The sequence below is a fragment of the Aquarana catesbeiana genome, linkage group LG07 (genome assembly GCF_042186555.1).
Source record: "Aquarana catesbeiana isolate 2022-GZ linkage group LG07, ASM4218655v1, whole genome shotgun sequence".
NCBI lineage: Eukaryota > Metazoa > Chordata > Amphibia > Anura > Ranidae > Aquarana > Aquarana catesbeiana.
The window spans coordinates 327,569,211-327,590,044 of NC_133330.1; the positions used below are offsets into that span (position 1 = coordinate 327,569,211).

Genomic DNA, 20,834 nt, shown 5'->3' on the forward strand with positions numbered 1-20,834 from the left:
TCTGAACTGGGTTTGAAGGTCAAAAGGAATAAAATAACTATTATTCCTTTATTAGTCCCAGTGACCATAGTCATCTCAAGTACTGAAAAGTTCAACATTTAAAAGAGTTGTAATAAAATACAAGGGGCACCTGCTGCTTCGACAACTTATGCCGCGTACACACAGGTGGACTTTCCGGCCGGAGTGGTCCGACGGACCGAATCCGGCAGACAATCCGACTGTGTGTGGGCTGCATCAGACTTCCGACGGACCGTTTCGGTTGGAAATCCGACGGACTTTAGATTTGAAACTTGCTTCATATCTTTCCGTCGTAACTCCGCCGGACTCAGTTCCTGACAGAAAGCCCATTTGTCTGTATGCTGGTCCGACGGACCAGATGCGACGCAAAGGCAGGATACTACATCTCGCACTCGCTGCAATAGGAAAAACAAATTTTCCTATTGCTGCGAGCGCGGGGCATACCAGGCCCTTAGGTCTGGTATGGATTTTAAGGGGAACCCCCTACGCCGAAAAAACGGCGTGGGCCTCCCCCCAAAATCCATAGCAGACCCCAATCCGAGCACACAGCCTGGCCGGTCAGGAAAGGGGGTGGGGACGAGTGAGCGCCCCTCCCCCTGAACCGTACCAGGCCGCATGCCCTCAACACGAGGGGGTGGGTGCTTTGGGGGGAGGGGGGCGCCCTGTGGCCCCCCCACCCCAAAGCACCTTGTCCCCATGTTGATGAGGACAAGGGCCTCTTCCCGACAACCCTGGCCGTTGGTCGTCGGGGTCTGTGGGCGGAGGGCTGGATCGGAATCCAGGAGCCTCCTTTAATAATAACATTAAAAAACAAACACACTACACAGTTTTTTAAAGTAATTTATTAGACAGCTCCGGGGGTCTTCTTCCGACTTCGGGGGTCTCTCTGGGCCTCTTCTCCCAGCGTCCGGTTCTTCTCTGCTCTCTCCGGCCTCTTCTCCCGGTGTTCGACCTCTTCTCCCGGTGTCCGGTACTTCTGCCGGCTCCTCCGCTATCTTCTGCCGCTCTTTTGCTAGCGTTGGCCCGGACTTCTGCGTCACCTTCTTCCCTCTTCTTCCGATGTTGACACGACGCTCTCTCCGGCTGTAATGCTGTCTGAGCGCTCCGCTATGACTTATATAGGCGATGACCCCGCCCCCTTATGCCGTCACAGTCCCTGGGCATACTGGGACTGTGACGGCATAAGGGGCGGGGTCAACATCACCTGGTGACCCCGCCCCCTTATGCTGTCACAGTCCCAGCATGCCCAGGGACTGTGACGGCATAAGGGGGTGGGGTCACCGCCTATATAAGTCATAGCGGAGCGCTCAGACAGCATTACAGCCAGAGAGAGCGTCGAGTCAACATTGGAAGAAGAGAAGAGGGAAGAAGGCGATGCAGAAGTCCGGGCCACCGCTAGCAAAAGAGCAGCAGAAGATAGCGGAGGAGCCGGCAGAAGAACCGGACACCGGGAGAAGAGGTCGAACACCAGGAGAAGAGGCCGGAGAGAGCGGAGAAGAACTGGATGCCAGGACCAGAGGCCGGAGAGAGCAGAGAAGAAGCGGACGCTGGGAGAAGAGGCCGGAGAGACCCCCGAAGTCGGAAGAAGACCCCCAAAGTCGGAAGAAGGCCCCCGGAGCGGTCTAATAAATTACTTTAAAAAACTGTGTAGTGTGTTTTTTTATTGACACTTTTTCCCTAGGTGAATGGGTAGGGGTACAATGTACCCCATACTTATTCACATAGGGTGGTGGGGCCGGGATCTGGGGGCCCCCTTATTAAAAGGGGGCTCCAGGATTCCGATAAGCCCCCCGCCCGCAGACCCCGACAACCAACGGCCAGGGTTGTCGGGAAGAGGCCCTTGTCCTCATCAACATGGGGACAAGGTGCTTTGGGGTGGGGGGCGCCACAGGGCGCCCCCCTCCCCAAAGCACCCACACCCCCATGTTGAGGGCATGCGGCCTGGTACGGTTCGGGGGGGGCGCACGCTCGTCTCCACCCCCTTTCCTGACCGGCCGGGCTGCGTGCTCGGATCGGGGTCTGGTATTGATTTTGGGGGGACCCCACGCCGTTTTTTCGGCGTAGGGGGTTCCCCTTAAAATCGCGACGGGGCTCGCAAGGTGCCAATCCCGCAGATAAAAGCGGCGAGATTGACTTCCTTTTCTAGTCCCGTCGTACCCAAGTCACGTTCAAAATGAACGGACTTGTCAGTGTGTGGGCAAGTCCGTTCATTCGAAAAGTCCGCCGTAACTTCGGCGAAAGTGTGTCGGGAAGACCGGCGGACCTAGTCTGCCGGAAAGTCCGGTTGTGTGTAGGCAAGTCCGTCCGTTCAGAAAGTCCGTCGGAAGTCCGTCGGGAAGACTGTCGGACCTAGTTTCCCAGAAAGTCCGGTCGTCTGTACGCTGCATTAGATGAGAGAATTTCCACTCACTTTGCAGAAATTTCCAATAACTTCCTGTATCAGAGAGGAAATGAAGGGAAATCTCCCCTATGGAATAGATGTCAAAAATGGGGCTTACAGGCTTTTTAACACTTTGCTTTTCTATTCAAAACAAAGGTTTTTTTTTTTTTTTTTTTTTTTAAGAAGTAAAAAAAAAAAAAAAAAAAAATGTAGTTATAGATTCTCAAATGAAAGATTTAGCTTTAGATACATTTTAATAACACAACTATATATGAGGGAAAAAAAAAACAATATAAATACATCTAATCTGTTCAGTCACTTGAACATCGGGTTTATATACATGCAAAAAAAAAAAAACCCCAAAAAATGTATATAATAAAAAAATACTTTAAAAACAGATCAGACATTCAACACTGCAAATGACTTATTTCCACAAAAAAAAAAAAAAAATAAAAAATAAAAAAAAAAAAAACCCTCTTATAGTGCCCCTATTTTATTTTTCTTAATAATTATAGAAAAAAAAATGGTAGTAGAGGAATATGAAAGCCTAAAAAAATACAAAGGGACTGCAATTAAACACAGCAAAAATTCATATTAACCAAAACCATCCTTCTTCGGACATTTCTGTTTTACACATATTAAAAAAAAAAAAAAAAAAGTGTAGTGGAAGAATTTAGAAACCCCCCAAAAAAAATACAAGGTGTCACAATTGAACACAGCAAATACTCATTTTTATATAAAGCCATCATCCTTCTTATGATGTTCCAGTTTTATTCATTTATTTTTATGAATTCTTTAAAAAAAAAAAAAAAAAGAGCCGTGATTACATAGAGCAAATATTTACATGCAACATGGATATTGTTATAATGGCCTTTATTATTTATTTATCAATAAACAATATTAGAATGGTAGTGGAAGAATTTAAAGCCTAAATTAAAAGAAAAAAAAAAAAAAAAGGAAGCCATTATTGCATAGAGCAAATATTTACACGTAACCTGAATGTTGTTATAATGGCCTTTATTATTGGTTTATTTATCAATAAACTATAGAAAAATGGTAGTGGAAGAATTTAAAGCCTAAATGTATCTTTTGCCTTTAATAAAAAAAATAGTGGAATAATTTACAAGCTTAAAATTGAAATAAAAGACAAATAAATAGCTGTAATTAAATCACAATTTCTAGAACTTAAGATTTGTTACAGCTGCGAAGGCGGAGACTTGGAAACTGGCCGTTGTCATTGCCCTCTCCCCCCCTTCTTTACTTGTCAGAATCAAAATCTCACTCATTCGAGGAATCTTAAAAGCACGTTAGCTCGGTCATCCTGTCAGATAGGCAATGCTACATAAAATGTTCCCTTCTGGCAAGATGACAAATCAAAACGCCACAAATGTCAACATTCACAGAACAGGAAAAACCACAAACAAATATTCATTCACAGGAAAAACTACATACGAAAACTCCATAATAAGGGTTAAAAACATAAAAAATTAAATTTAAAAAAATTATATATTATAAAAAGAAAAAAGAAAAAAAAAAAAAAAAAAAAGTGGTCTAACATGAAGTTTAGCAAAAAACAAACACATGAATACAATCTACCAACCCCATTTGCGGCAGCCATTTGAACAATTGTCTCGATGGCGAACTTATTAAAATATCTTCCATCCCCGCCCACCACCATGGTGGACCCCTGGCGGTCTCGGAGGTCGATGGAGAAAAAAATGCTTTGTACGAAGTTCTGCAGGTAGTTCGGCTTGGTCTCGAAATAGAACGTCCTCTTCCTCAGCCCGCTTGTTCCCGGTCTCTGCTGGTAATACGGCGCCGTCGGCACCGTAAGCAGCGGCAGAGGGCTGTCATCCATTACTTCAAATCATCAAAATCCACCCGGGAGATAAATTAATGTGCAAAATAAAACAAATACCAAAAGGAGGTAAATGGAAGAAATTAATTTCAGGAGCAGCAATGTCAAATCCACCAGTTGAGACATTCAGGGAGAGGAGACCAAAAATAGCTCCGGATCCCAAGTCAAAGTGGTTTCTAAGTGTAACCGAAGAACGCGTCTTACACATGTCCCCAGCGATCAATGTCAGAGGACGGGCAATTTCCAACATCTACGGAGCTTTTTTACTTTACACCTTCACAGGAAGACTTAGAAGTTTCTCTGAGAGAAAAATGATTCTTTTGGCGAGGAGGCCGGTTACGGTGGGAGGGTGAAGACCACAAGGCACGTCTGCCCTCTGGCGCCAAACGCGGCAGGGAGAAGGAAAATGACGGGTATTTTAGGATTCACCCGGTAGCTCTGGTGGCATGCCAGGCATGATCTGACTTGGGAGAGGCAGAGATTGTTCGAGAGTAAGAAACACACAACGGCTCGTTCTGCACCAACCTATGCGGGCACCAGAAGGGTCACAGTCAACCTGTAGTGCAACTACAGCATGTGCATTTTTGGAATTGATTTGTTCCACAGAAAATCCAATTTTGTTTTCAAAAGCATTTACTTGAGGTCAACACAAAAATGCATATTTTTAATTTTCCTTGCATGCCTGACATTGCCCTCTTTTAAAGGACCACTGCAATGTGCCAAACATGCTGGGCTATGCCAGGCTCTTCAGTGCACTGTGCCAGGGATTACAGGTCTCCAACAGGGGCGAGCTGCCCTACTGGCCGTGGCCCCCTACAGGGCCCAGCTGCCCTACTGGCCGTGGCCCCCTACGGGGCCCAGCTGCCCTACTGGCCGTGGCCCCCTACGGGGCCCAGCTGCCCTACTGGCCGTGGCCCCCTACGGGGCCCAGCTGCCCTACTGGCCGTGGCCCCCTACGGGGCCCAGCTGCCCTACTGGCCGTGGCCCCCTACGGGGCCCAGCTGCCCTACTGGCCGTGGCCCCCTACGGGGCCCTACTGGCCGTGGCCCCTTATAGGGCCCAGCTGCTCTACTGGCCGTGGACCCCTACAGGGCCCAGCTGCCCTACTGGCCGTGGCCCCCTACGGAGCCCAGCTGCCCTACTGGCCGTGGCCCCCTACAGGGCCCAGCTGCCCTACTGGCCGTGGCCCCCTACAGAGCCCAGCTGCCCTACTGGCCGTGGCCCCCTACAGAGCCCAGCTGCCCTACTGGCCGTGGCCCCCTACGGAGCCCCAGCTGCCCTACTGGCCGTGGCCCCCTACGGAGCCCAGCTGCCCTACTGGCCGTGGCCCCCTACGGAGCCCAGCTGCCCTACTGGCCGTGGCCCCCTACGGAGCCCAGCTGCCCTACTGGCCGTGGCCCCCTACGGAGCCCAGCTGCCCTACTGGCCGTGGCCCCCTACGGAGCCCAGCTGCCCTACTGGCCGTGGCCCCCTACGGAGCCCAGCTGCCCTACTGGCCGTGGCCCCCTACGGAGCCCAGCTGCCCTACTGGCCGTGGCCCCCTACGGAGCCCAGCTGCCCTACTGGCCGTGGCCCCCTACGGAGCCCAGCTGCCCTACTGGCCGTGGCCCCCTACGGAGCCCAGCTGCCCTACTGGCCGTGGCCCCCTACGGAGCCCAGCTGCCCTACTGGCCGTGGCCCTCTACGGAGCCCAGCTGCCCTACTGGCCGTGGTCCTCTACGGAGCCCAGCTGCCCTACTGGCCGTGGCCCCCTACGGGGCCCAGCTGCCCTACTGGCCGTGGCCCCCTACGGGGCCCAGCTGCCCTACTGGCCGTGGCCCCCTACGGGGCCCAGCTGCCCTACTGGCCGTGGCCCCCCTATGGGGCCCAGCTGCCCTACTGGCCGTGGCCCCTTATAGGGCCCAGCTGCCCTACTGGCCGTGGCCCCTTATAGGGCCCAGCTGCCCTACTGGCCGTGGCCCTCTACAGGGAAGAGATGGCCGTGGCCCCCTACAGGGCAGAACTGCCCCGCGGCCCCCTACAGGGCTGAACTGCCCGGCTGGCCGTGGCCCCCTACAGGGCAGAGCTGCCCCGCTGGCCATGGCCCCCTACAGGGCAGAGCTGCCCCGCAGCCACCTACAGGGCTGAACTGCCCCGCTGGCCGTGGCCCCCTACAGGGCAGAGCTGCCCCACTGGCCGTGGCCCCCTACAGGGCAGAGCTGCCCTACTGTAGAGTGGGATTATAGGCAATGGCCCCAGGGTAGAGCTGTCCCACTGATCAGTGCACCGTGTAATGACGTGCAGCATGGGGTCACAGTGCCATGTATTTTAGGCATGGTGACATCTTTAGTGTCACATGCTCCGGGCACTCTAGTCTTACTGTAGACTGCTACAGATTCTAAGCTGTGCCACGCACACTGCAGTCACAATATGATGGACCAGGTATGAATGCCCCCCCCCCCCCACCCATCGTAATGTACTATTCCAGGCACGGCTCCCTCCAGTGTCTCTGTGCATTGTGCCAGGTGTCCCAGGGACAGCGCTGCTCTCTAGTGTCACTCTGCAATGCAGGAACTTTTTGGCATCTTGTTTACATGACTTGGCAGCCGACCTCAATCTTGGCACTGCCCAATCCTAACCGGCCGGTAATAGAGACCGCAACTAATCAAGTGTCGGCACAGTGGCTCAGTGGGTAGCACTCTCGCCTAGCAGTAAGAAGGGTCGCTGGTTCGAATCCCGACCACGACACTACCTGCCTGGAGTTTGCATGTTCTCCCTGTGTCTGCGTGGGTTTCCTCCGGGTACTCCGGTTTCCTCCCACACTCCAAAGACATGCTGGTAGGTTAATTGGATCCTGTCTAAATCGGCCCTAGTATAGGTATGAATGTGAGTTAGGGACCTTAGATTGTAAGCTCCTTGAGGGTATAGGGACTGATGTGAATGTATAATATATATATGTAAAGCGCTGCGTAAATTGACGGCGCTATATAAGTACCTGAAATAAATAAAATAAATAAATAAGTGTCAGCCGAATTTATTCTGATTTGACCTAAACCTGTCAGATCACCTTTGGCTTCGGGGGCCCAAAAAGGTCAGCAGATCCACTTAGAGAATTATAAAAGCAGGAAAAAGTTGATTATTTATTAATTTAAAGTAGTGAGTGTACAGCTTGTATTAGGCCCCTTTCACACGATCGGACCGTTCAGGTCGGCCTGTCAGTTTTGACGACGGACCTGAACGGGCGCTCCATGTTATCCTATGGAGCGACGGATGTCAGCGGAGACATGTGCGCTGACATCCGACCCGGTCCGATCCGCTAAAAGCAGACAGATGGCTCTACGTCCAGGTCCATCGCTGGCAGATCGGATTGGGTGAGATCTGATGAAAACGGACATGCTGTCCGTTTTCATCCGATCCCTCCATAGGCGGCAGCGGCGCCTGACAAGCCCCTCCCCGCTCAGTGAGCAGAGAGGGACCTGTCATCCGCCGTCTCAGCGGAGATCAACGGACTGATCTCCCGCTGAGCCGTGGAAACGGACTCCGCCTCGTGTGAAAGGAGCCTAACAGTGTAAATTTGCTGTCCCCTCAAAATAACTCAACACACAGCCATTAATGTCTAAACCGCTGGCAACAAAAGTAAGTACACCCCTAAGTGAAAATATCCAAATTGGGCTCCAAGTGTCAATATTTTCTGTGGCCACCATTATTTTCCAGCACTGCCTTAACCCTCTTGGGCATGGAGGTCACCAGAGCTTCACAGGTTGTCACCGGAGTCCTCTTCCACTCCTCCATGATGACGTCACAGAGCTGGTGGATGTTAGAGACCTTGCGCTCCTCCACCTTCCATTTGAGGATGTCCCACAGATGATCAATAGGGTTTAGGTCTGGAGACATACTTGGCCAGTCCATCACCTTTACCCTCAGCTTCTTTAGCAAGGCAGTGGTGGTCTTGGAGGTGTGTTTGGGGTCGTTATGTTGGAATACTGCCCTGCGGCCCAGTCTCTGAAGGGAGGGGATCATGCTCTGCTTCAGTATGTCACAGTACATGTTGGCATTCATGGTTCCCTCAATGATCTGTAGCTCCCCAGTACCGGCAGCACTCATACAGCCCCAGACCATGACACTCCCACCACCATGCTTGACTGTAGACAAGACACACTTGTCTTTGTACTCCTCACCTGGTTGCCCCCACACACGCTTGTCACCATCTGAACCAAATACATTTATCCTGGCCTCATCAGACCACAGGACATGGTTCCAGTAATCCATGTCCTTAGTCTGCTTGTCTTCAGCAAACTGTTTGCAGGCTTTCTTGTGCATCATCTTTAGAAGAGGCTTCCTTCTGGGATGACAGCCATGCAGACCAATTTGATGCAGTGTGCGGCATATGGTCTAAACACTGACAGGCTGACCCCCTACCCCTACAACCTCTGCAGCAATGCTGGCAGCAATCATACGTCTATTTCCCAAAGACAACCTCTGGATACGTGACCTCCTCTTCTTTGGTGGACCATGGCGAGGCCTGTTCTGAGTGAAACCTGTCCTGTTAAACCGCTGTATGGTCTTGGCCACCGTGCTGCAGCTCAGTTTCAGGGTCTTGGCAATCTTCTTATAGCCTAGGCCATCTTTATGTAGAGCAACAATTCTTTTTTTCAGATCGTTCTTTGCCATGAGGTGCCATGTTGAACTTCCAGTGACCAGTATGAGAGAGTGAGAGCGATAACACCAAATTTAACACACCTGCTCCCCATTCACACCTGAGACCTTGTAACAATAAACGAGTCACATGACACCGGGGAGGGAAAATGGCTAATTGGGTCCAATTTGGGCATTTTCACTTAGGGGTGTACTCACTTTTGTTGCCAGCGGTTTAGACATTAATGGCTGTGAGTTATTTTGAGGGGACAGCAAATTTACACTGTTATACAAGCTGTACACTCACTACTTTACATTGTAGCAAAGTGTCATTTCTTCAGTGTTGTCACATGAAAAGATAGAAGAAAATATTTACAAAAATGTGAGGGGTGTACTTACTTTTGTGAGATACTGTATGATTGATATATATATATATTCTCCTTTAAAAAAAAAATAATAATTAATAATGTTATTAAGGGCAAAAGGGTATGAAGGAGTTCATAAGGGCATAAATAGAAACACCTCCGGCCCCCCCTTCAGTCTTGCACAGTTGTACCGGCTCCTCTCCTGGACTGAAACGGCTTCCTCTGATTTCACTGCACACTGTGAGCTTCTCACAATGTGCGTTAAAGCTGCAGCAAGTCATATAGAGCCCACCTCATTTCCTGGCTGGAGGATGTCCAGCATCCTCTAGCCCTTTAATCCCCAGCCTGACCGTCCTTGACCCGCCCCTGTCATTCATTGGATTCCAGTTCTTTCCATCATGGAGGCTCAGCATGCAAAAGCAGCCTGCCTAGGAACACCCACTTTTCCAGACACCCCCCCCCCCCCCCCATCAAGACATTTTGATAATTGCATAACTCCTCCCATCGCTTCCATCAGGGCTGAGGACATTTGAGAGGAGCACCTTGTCGCCCCCCCCACCAGCCTTGATCTGCCTGTATTGCCTAGAGAAACACAGAGACCCAGTAATGAGGTCACTGGGTATAAAACGAGGTCATATTTTTATTACATTTTATGGTCACATTGGGGAGATTTCTCTTCCTACATGAATATGTATGGAGCCAATATGGCTGTGCCGTGGATGCCTCATTACAAACTGAGAAAAGAACAGCCAATCATCTCTTGTACATTCACAGTTATGTAATCCTAACATGTTTCAGGCACCAGAGGCTGGGGGTGGGGGGGTGGGGGGAAGGTGTTAAGGCAAAATAAAAGAGGTGAAGAGCTCAGAGAGTTCCTCATCTGGTGATGCTCATTAACAGCCCAGTGACCAGACAGGAGGAGGGGAGGTGATCAAGGAACCTAGTCAGGAAGAGACTGCAAAGAGGATGCTGTAGATCAGCAATGCTGGTAATACATTTGGAAATAAAAAAAAAATAAAAAAAATGATGATACTTGATTCTTTAGCAAACTAAATGTCATTTAGGTGAGGTTCAATGCCTAGAATCCCGGCCCTCGCTGCCTCTGTCGGCTCCCCAGCAGCTCTGCCCTCTGGAATCTGTCGGAGGTAACATTTATAGAAGTCCGACTGTAAATGGAGCCATATGGAGCACCTGTTTCCCATCCCTCCCTGCTGACCTTTGCACAGGGATCCTGATTACAGCATAGGTGGAGGGTCCAGTATTTGGTCCCCCCAACCCCCCACCCCACCCAATGCAGTAACCTAATACTTTCTAATTCGATTAAGGTCACAGTAACAAGAACCTGCTCATTGGTGACACCTTGTGGAGAAAATACAATACTACATCTTACCAGGAGATTTTGGCTGAACAGTAAGGCTAGATTCACACCTATGCATGTTGCTTTTGAGCGTTTTTGGAGTTTTTTTTTTCATGCTTGCCACGTTTTTGAGCAGCGTTTTTGGTGCGTTTTTGCGGCGTCTTTGCCGCGTTTTTGCCGCGATTTGCGTTTTTTTTTTTTTTTTTACAGTTTTTTTTTTACAGTCTTAAAAAAAAATTAAAAAAAAAAAACAAAAAACGGCAAAAACGCTGCAAAAACAGTGCAAAAACGGTGCAAAAACGGTGCAAAAACGGTGCACTTGCGTTTTTAAGCAATAGAGATTTATTCCTGCGCTACCTTGGAAAAAATAGTGTACGTGGATAGCTGCAGACACTGTATGGGATCAAACAGGGCCCATAGGCAGTGTAAGGCTAAAAGAAATGGGTGCTGCGCTAATCCAAAAAATGAAAAAATGTGAATCAACTAAATAAGGTAAACGGGTAACACGCTTGTATGCACAGTGTCCTGTGATGAATTTCAATAGTAACAGTGTAGCGATAACTAACCTATATCAAATTCACCTTATGTGAAAACCGTGACAGCCCAGTATGTGTAGGGAACCAGCCTCATACACACATACTATCGTTGTGACATGTGCAAAGTAAAGCTTAAAGTGCTAATGTGCCCCTGTGCAATCCTCAATAAAATATAATCATAAATATGTGTACAACAGACATAAGTATTATCACAAGAAATAGGACAAAAAACATATAATGAATATAACACATGTATATATGATACCTAAATAACATGTGTAGCACAATAAATAAGTAAAAAGTGCAAAACAAGCAAAATAAATAATTGAAAAAAAGTGTAAAAAACGTATCTGTGCAAATAAATGTGTACCATATATCTATAAGCCACAAATAAACAAGATAAGATATATTAAAAATTGTGCAACAAACGCATCAGTGCAAATGAATGTGTGGCATATATTCATAAACCACAAATGAAAATGACATAAAAAGTGACCACAAATATTGTCATTCAAAGTCCAGACACAGTCCAAAACACATCCAACATATGTGCCAGTGACAGCTCTAACGTGCAATATATAGTGATCCTTTGGATGTGCAATAAATAACCAGTGGGGTGCCGAAAGAGAGAGAGTGTGTATCCTCTTCGTGCTTGAACACACACACAGGTGGGTAATGGCCCCTTACCTTGCGGTAATGGGACAACCACATAGAAAACAAATGGAGATGGTCTCTCTTTGGGGTCCCTGGACCGGAGCCGGTGGTCCCTGTGCTTTAGTCCCTCAGTATCAGCATCAATAACGGCAGAGCGTAGGAGATATACAGGATGTGTATTTACTTCATGTGAGTACATGCTTTTAAACTTAATAAAGACATAGATTGGTTCAAAATACTACACTATCTGGTACCCTTCTGTACTCCCTTATGTTCGCTCTGCCGTTATTGATGCTGATACTGAGGGACTAAAGCACAGGGACCACCGGCTCCGGTCCAGGGACCCCAAAGAGAGACCATCTCCATTTGTTTTCTATGTGGTTGTCCCATTACCGCAAGGTAAGGGGCCATTACCCACCTGTGTGTGTGTTCAAGCACGAAGAGGATACACACTCTCTCTCTTTCGGCACCCCACTGGTTATTTATTGCACATCCAAAGGATCACTATATATTGCACGTTAGAGCTGTCACTGGCACATATGTTGGATGTGTTTTGGACTGTGTCTGGACTTTGAATGACAATATTTGTGGTCACTTTTTATGTCATTTTCATTTGTGGTTTATGAATATATGCCACACATTCATTTGCACTGATGCGTTTGTTGCACAATTTTTAATATATCTTATCTTGTTTATTTGTGGCTTATAGATATATGGTACACATTTATTTGCACAGATACGTTTTTTACACTTTTTTTCAATTATTTATTTTGCTTGTTTTGCACTTTTTACTTATTTATTGTGCTACACATGTTATTTAGGTATCATATATACATGTGTTATATTCATTATATGTTTTTTGTCCTATTTCTTGTGATAATACTTATGTCTGTTGTACACATATTTATGATTATATTTTATTGAGGATTGCACAGGGGCACATTAGCACTTTAAGCTTTACTTTGCACATGTCACAACGATAGTATGTGTGTATGAGGCTGGTTCCCTACACATACTGGGCTGTCACGGTTTTCACATAAGGTGAATTTGATATAGGTTAGTTATCGCTACACTGTTACTATTGAAATTCATCACAGGACACTGTGCATACCCGTTTACCTTATTTAGTTGATTCACATTTTTATAAGCTATCACATTTTTTCATTTTTTGGATTAGCGCAGCACCCATTTCTTTTAGCCTTGCACTTGCGTTTTTGATGCTTGTCCATTGAATTCTATTACATGCAAAACACTTCATTTTGCATGAAAAAAGTCCCTGACCCTTTCCAAAAATGCAGAGAAACAAAAAGGCATTGATGTGAACATGTTCCATAGGAACCCATGTTAAAAATTCCCGTGCATTTCTGCAAAATGCATCAAAAAACGCGCTAGTGTGAATGGAGCCTAAGTGCCCAATTGTAGAAATAGAAGGATGGATTGGAAATTGCGTATTCATTTTAGTGGAGTATACGGAAACAGGTTATAGATTTTATATACCTATAAATATATACATGCCTATAAAACAAATCTATACATTATAAACTTTTTTTTTATTACTTTGAATAAAGTGTGGAGTGGGATTAGAACTCCTGTCAGGTTTTTATTGCTGCCAATGCCTCTGCTGGGGATAATCTTCCTATTTGTTTAGGGGAAAAAAAAGGACATAGAAATTCCAAAATTGTAAAGTTGTCACTGAAAGACGCGGTGACAGGAAATGTTCCAAAAGAGGAAAAACTGTCCAAGGAGGGAATTTCTCTATTCTATTCCATTTTCTGTCATGTCTCGAGGACAGGAAGTTATAGGAAATCTCCCCAATGGGACAAAAGACAATAACAAAAACAGGAGGATTTAATGCATTACCACTTTATTTAATAAATAATACTATCATTAATAATAATACTACTAATACTAATAATATTGCGAATACTATCATTATTCATCATCCATCCCCCTCCTGCTCCTCCATCCATCTTCTCATCCATCCCCCTCCTGCTCCTCCATCCATCCCCCTCCTGCTCATCCATCCCCCTCCTGCTCCTCCATCCATCTTCTTATCCATCCCCCTCCTGCTCCTCCATCCATCTTCTCATCCTTCCCCCTCCTGCTCCTCTATCCATTCCCCTCCTGCTCCTCCATCCACCTTCTCATCCATCCCCCTCCTGCTCCTCCATCCACCTTCTCATCCATCCCCCTTCTGCTCCTCCATCCACCTTCCCATCCATACCCCTTCTGCTCCTCCATCCATCCCCCTCCTGCTCCTCCATCCATTCCCCCTCCTGCTCCTCCATCCATCCCCCTCCTGCTCCTCCATCCACCTTCTCATCCATCCCCCTCCTGCTCCTCCATCCATCCCCCTCCTGCTCCTCCATCCACCTTCCCATCCATACCCCTTCTGCTCCTCCATCCATCCGCCTCCTGCTCCTCCATCCATCCCCCTCCTGCTCCTCCATCCACCTTCCCATCCACCTTCCCATCCATACCCCTTCTGCTCCTCCATCCATCCGCCTCCTGCTCCTCCATCCATCCCCCTCCTGCTCCTCCATCCATTCCCCCTCCTGCTCCTCCATCCATTCCCCCTCCTGCTCCTCCATCCATTCCCCCTCCTGCTCCTCCATCCACCTTCCCACCCATACCCCTTCTGCTCCTCCATCCATCCCCCTCCTGCTCCTCCATCCATCCCCCTCCTGCTCCTCCATCCATCCCCCTCCTGCTCATCCATCCATCCCCCTCCTGCTCCTCCATCCATCCCCCTCCTGCTCCTCCATCCACCTTCTCATCCATTCCCCTCCTGCTCTTCCATCCATTCCCCTTCTGCTCCTCCATCCACCTTTTCATCCATTCCCATTCTTCTCCATCCAACCCTCTCCTGCTCCTCCATCCATCCCCCTCCTGCTCCTCCGTCCACCCTCTCATCCATTCCCCTCCTGCTCCTTCATCCATCCCCCTCCTGCTCCTCCGTCCACCCTCTCATCCATTCCCCTCCTGCTCCTTCATCCATCCCCCTCCTGCTCCTCCATCCACCTTCTCATCCATCCCCTTCCTGTTCCTCCATCCATCCCCCTCCTGCTCCTCCATTCATCCCCCTCCTACTCCTCCATCCACTTTCCCACCCATACCCCTTCTGCTCCTCCATCCATCCCCCTCCTGCTCCTCCATCCACCTTCTCATCCATTCCCCTCCTGCTCCTCCATCCACCTTCTCATCCATCCCCCTCCTGCTCCTCCATCCATCCCCCTCCTGCTCCTCCATCCACCTTCCCATCCATCCCCCTCCTGCTCCTCCATCCACCTTCCCATCCACCTTCCCATCCATACCCCTTCTGCTCCTCCATCCATCCGCCTCCTGCTCCTCCATCCATCCCCCTCCTGCTCCTCCATCCATTCCCCCTCCTGCTCCTCCATCCATTCCCCCTCCTGCTCCTCCATCCATTCCCCCTCCTGCTCCTCCATCCACCTTCCCACCCATACCCCTTCTGCTCCTCCATCCATCCCCCTCCTGCTCCTCCATCCATCCCCCTCCTGCTCCTCCATCCATCCCCCTCCTGCTCATCCATCCATCCCCCTCCTGCTCCTCCATCCACCTTCTCATCCATTCCCCTCCTGCTCCTCCATCCACCTTTTCATCCATTCCCATTCTTCTCCATCCAACCCTCTCCTGCTCCTCCATCCATCCCCCTCCTGCTCCTCCGTCCACCCTCTCATCCATTCCCCTCCTGCTCCTTCATCCATCCCCCTCCTGCTCCTCCGTCCACCCTCTCATCCATTCCCCTCCTGCTCCTTCATCCATCCCCCTCCTGCTCCTCCATCCACCTTCTCATCCATTCCCCTCCTGCTCCTCCATCCACCTTCTCATCCATCCCCCTCCTGCTCCTCCATCCATCCCCCTCCTGCTCCTCCATCCACCTTCCCATCCATCCCCCTCCTGCTCCTCCATCCACCTTCCCATCCACCTTCCCATCCATACCCCTTCTGCTCCTCCATCCATCCGCCTCCTGCTCCTCCATCCATCCCCCTCCTGCTCCTCCATCCATTCCCCCTCCTGCTCCTCCATCCATTCCCCCTCCTGCTCCTCCATCCATTCCCCCTCCTGCTCCTCCATCTATTCCCCCTCCTGCTCCTCCATCCACCTTCCCACCCATACCCCTTCTGCTCCTCCATCCATCCCCCTCCTGCTCCTCCATCCATCCCCCTCCTGCTCCTCCATCCATCCCCCTCCTGCTCATCCATCCATCCCCCTCCTGCTCCTCCATCCACCTTCTCATCCATTCCCCTCCTGCTCTTCCATCCATTCCCCTTCTGCTCCTCCATCCACCTTTTCATCCATTCCCATTCTTCTCCATCCAACCCTCTCCTGCTCCTCCATCCATCCCCCTCCTGCTCCTCCATCCACCCTCTCATCCATTCCCCTCCTGCTCCTTCATCCATCCCCCTCCTGCTCCTCCGTCCACCCTCTCATCCATTCCCCTCCTGCTCCTTCATCCATCCCCCTCCTGCTCCTCCATCCACCTTCTCATCCATCCCCTTCCTGTTCCTCCATCCATCCCCCTCCTGCTCCTCCATTCATCCCCCTCCTACTCCTCCATCCACCTTCCCACCCATACCCCTTCTGCTCCTCCATCCATCCCCCTCCTGCTCCTCCATCCACCTTCTCATCCATTCCCCTCCTGCTCCTCCATCCAACTTCTCATCCATCCTCCTCCTGCTCCACCATCCATTCCCCCTCCTGCTCCTCCATCCACCTTCTCATCCATCCCCCTCCTGCTCCTCCATCCACCTTCTCATCCATTCCCCTCCTGCTCCTCCATCCACCTTCTCATCCATCCCCCTCCTGCTCCTCCATCCACCTTCTCATCCATCCCCCTTCTGCTCCTCCATCCACCTTCTCATCCATTCCCCTTCTGCTCCTCCATCCACCTTCTCATCCATTCCCCCTCCTGCTCCTCCATCCATCCCCCTCTTGCTCCTCCATCCACCTTCTCATCCATTCCCCTTCTGCTCCTCCATCCACCTTTTCATCCATTCCCCTTCTGCTCCTCCATCCACCTTTTCATCCATTCCCCTCCTGCTCCTCCATCCACCTTCTCATCCATTCCCCTTCTGCTCCTCCATCCATCCCCCTCCTGCTCCTCCATCCACCTTCTCATCCATCCCCCTCCTGCTCCTCCATCCACCTTCTCATCCATCCCCCTCCTGCTCCTCCATCCACCTTCTCATCCATCCCCCTCCTGCTCCTCCATCCACCTTCTCATCCATTCCCCTTCTGCTCCTCCATCCACCTTCTCATCCATTCCCCCTCCTGCTCCTCCATCCATCCCCCTCTTGCTCCTCCATCCACCTTCTCATCCATCCCCCTCCTGCTCCTCCATCCACCTTCTCATCCATTCCCCTCCTGCTCCTCCATCCACCTTCTCATCCATTCCCCTCCTGCTCCTCCATCCACCTTCTCATCCATTCCCCTTCTGCTCCTCCATCCACCTTTTCATCCATTCCCCTTCTGCTCCTCCATCCACCTTCTCATCCATTCCCCTTCTGCTCCTCCATCCATCCCCCTCCTGCTCCTCCATCCACCTTCTCATCCATTCCCCCTCCTGCTCCTCCATCCATCCCCCTCTTGCTCCTCCATCCACCTTCTCATCCATTCCCCTTCTGCTCCTCCATCCACCTTCTCATCCATCCCCCTCCTGCTCCTCCATCCACCTTCTCATCCATCCCCCTCCTGCTCCTCCATCCACCTTCTCATCCATTCCCCTCCTGCTCCTCCATCCACCTTCTCATCCATTCCCCTTCTGCTCCTCCATCCACCTTTTCATCCATTCCCCTTCTGCTCCTCCATCCACCTTCTCATCCATTCCCCTTCTGCTCCTCCATCCATCCCCCTCCTGCTCCTCCATCCACCTTCTCATCCATTCCCCCTCCTGCTCCTCCATCCATCCCCCTCTTCCTCCTCCATCCACCTTCTCATCCATACCCCTTCTGCTCCTCCATCCATCCATTCCCCTTCTCATCCATTCCCCTTCTCATCCATTCCCCTCCTGCTCCTCCATCCACCTTCTCATCCATTCCCTTTCTGCTCCTCCATCCACCTTCTCATCCATTCCCTTTCTGCTCCTCCATCCACCTTCTCATCCATTCCCTTTCTGCTCCTCCATCCATCTTCTCATCCATCCCCCTCCTGCTCCTCCATCCATCCCCCTCCATCCATCCCCCTCCTGCTCCTTCATCCATTCCCCTTCTCATCCATCCCCCTCCTGCTGCTACATCCACCCCTCTCCTGCTCCTTCATCTACACCCTCCTCCTGCTCCTCCATCCATCCCCCTCCTGCTCCTCCATCCACCCTCCTCCTGCTCCTCCATCCACCCCCCCCTCCTCCATCCCCCTCTTCCATCATCCCCCTCTGAGTCCTAATCCATCCTCCTCCTGCTCCTCATCAATTAATTATAGATTTAAACATATTACCGTGTACAAACACAAATCCACAATAATGGGATGACCGTGTAATCTCTATAGGGCAGCCCCAAGCTATCATTCTAGGGGAACATAAAAAAAAGAAACCTATTATGGCAGCGCCCACCACTGACTTGTTTTTGAAGTTGCAAGCACAGGGCTGATCTTTCCTCAAATAGCGAGTCAATAACCTGAAACAAGCATGCAGCCAGTGAAACGTCCCCACACTTGACGCAGATCTGCTTATTTGACAGTATGACTCGTCAAGTTACAAAAGGAAGGCTCAGGACGGTAGTCTCAGGACTGGCACCTTCACAAACCAGTCAGCATTGGCCGCTCCCCTGAAAGAGTTAAACTTTCAGCAGCTGATTTTATTACCAGCCAGAGTATAGAGCTGAATGACTGTTGGGTGCGTTGTCACCTCCTAGTGGTGAACAGGTAGAACTACAGATATGCAGACAGCAATGAACTAAATGTGTTCTGACTAGGAATGCACCAATACCCCCTTTTTTTAAAAATCAGTGAGTAAGGTTGGGCTCGGGCGTGTTCGGGATCCTAGTTCCAATCGACCTGCCCGATCCCACCAGGAAGCCGACACTGCACACCTCTAATTACAGGCAGTGAGACATTTCCCGGTCCGTAGCTGCACAGTCCAGGAAATGTCTCACTGCCTGCGATTAGCGGTGTGCAGTGTCGGCTTCCTGGCGGGATCGGGCAGGTGGGTTGGGACTAGAATCCCCAACACGCCTGAGCCCATCTCTTTCGTTGAGTAGGAGTACCGATTCTTTCGGTCAAGTACTCGCCGATACCGAGTACTGATAACCCTGCGGAGCGATTTGCGTCTATACAAAATAATTGGGCTCAAATCCCAATGCAAAGAATTGCATGCGATTTGAACAGGAATGCTCTGCGAATTCCTGTCCATATCGCGCGCGGTATCCCCACCGCTCCATTGTGAACCCGGACTTTCAGCTTCAGTGATTTCAGCCTGGGTTCATAGTGCAGTGCGGGAAACTGTATGCAAGTCAGACAGGAATCGCACCGTGCCTCCTTCCTCCACCCCAAACTCACTCATGCACTGGTCCAAATCATTTGGTGGAGGGGGAATTATGGTTTGGGGTTGTTTTTCAGGGGTTGGGTTTGGCCCCTTAGTTCCAGTGAAGGGGACATTTTGGACAATTTCATACTTCCTTACTTTGTGAGAACAGTTTGGGGGATGGCCCCTTCCTATTCAAACATGACTGCGCACCAGTGCACAAAGCAAGGTCCATAAAGACATGGATGAGCGAGTTTGGGATGCAGGAAGTTGACTGGCCTGCACAGAGTCCTGACCTCAACCCAATAGAACATCTTTGGGATGAATAGGAACGGAGACTGCGAGCCAGGACCTCTCATCCAACATCAGTGCCTGACCTCACAAGTGCGCTTCTGGAAGAATGGTCAAACATTCCCATAGACACACTCCTAAACCTTGTGGACGGCCTTCCCAGAAGAGTTGAAGCTGTTATAGCTGCAAAGAGTTGGCCAACTCAATATTGAACCCTACGGACTAAGACGCCATTAAAGTTCACGTGTGTGTAAAGTCAGGTGTCCCAATACTTTTGACAATTAGTGTATATTCATGACAGGGTCTCTTTCACACTACATGTGAAATATATGCACCTTTTAGTGGTTATTCCAGGAAATTACGGATCGCTACAAACCCCAAAGACTGAATAAAGCCACCCTGTCTTACAATTAGAGAGTCTCCTCGACATTCCGTATGTCTTCCAGAATTCCTCTCCTGTTCAGACGATGTGATGTTGAGCCGCCCCGGTGTTATTAATAGAAACCTAACAGGATTCAGAGTCTGATTTATTAGCCACATCCAATAAGGTCTACAGAAGGTCACAATGACCCACCACAGCAATCCAACCGTCTAAAAGACAACTGATCCAACATCTTTACCTGAGAACTTCCATATCAGCAAAATAGAGAGAAATCATCCCTGATGAGCAGATACATACAGTACACATATGGGAGCAGCGTACCAAACAATGTGAAATCCTGTTCAGCCAGTCTTGTGATCCAAATACAACTGCCAGGCTAAATAACCTGGTCTCAGACTTTCACTGCAGCACAGCATAGGCAAGAACACACCATGCAGCCTGCTGATAGCAGACAAGGCCATTATTTCTTTTGATCATGTCCTTCCTGTCCTCCCCTGCATCCGGCGCCCTGGGTTTCCTGCCCTACCCTGCATACGGCGCCCTGGGCTTCCTGCCCTACCCTGCATCCGGCGCCCTGGGCTTCCCGCCCTCCCCTGCATCCGGCGCCCAGAGCTTCCCGCCTCCCCTGCATCCGGCGCCCAGGGCTTCCCGCCCTCCCCTGCATCCGGCGCCCAGGGCTTCCCGCCTCCCCTGCATCCGGCGCCCAGGGCTTCCCGCCCTCCCCTGCATCCGGCGCCCAGGGCTTCCTGCCCTCCCCTGCATCCGGCGCCCTGGGCCTCATGCCCTCCCCTGCATCCGGCGCCCAGGGCTTCCTGCCCTCCCCTGCATCCGGCGCCCTGGGCCTCATGCCCTCCCCTGCATCCGGCGCCCAGGGCTTCCTGCCCTCCCCTGCATCCAGC

At 50.3% G+C, this 20,834-nt stretch overlaps 1 protein-coding gene across 1 annotated transcript in view; it reads right to left on the bottom strand.

Annotated features, from left to right (window-relative positions):
- The window catches only part of PGM1 (phosphoglucomutase 1), a 75,561-nt gene that overhangs the window by 37,878 nt on the left and 16,849 nt on the right, over positions 1-20,834 (bottom strand). The gene's annotated exons all lie outside the window — the stretch shown is intronic.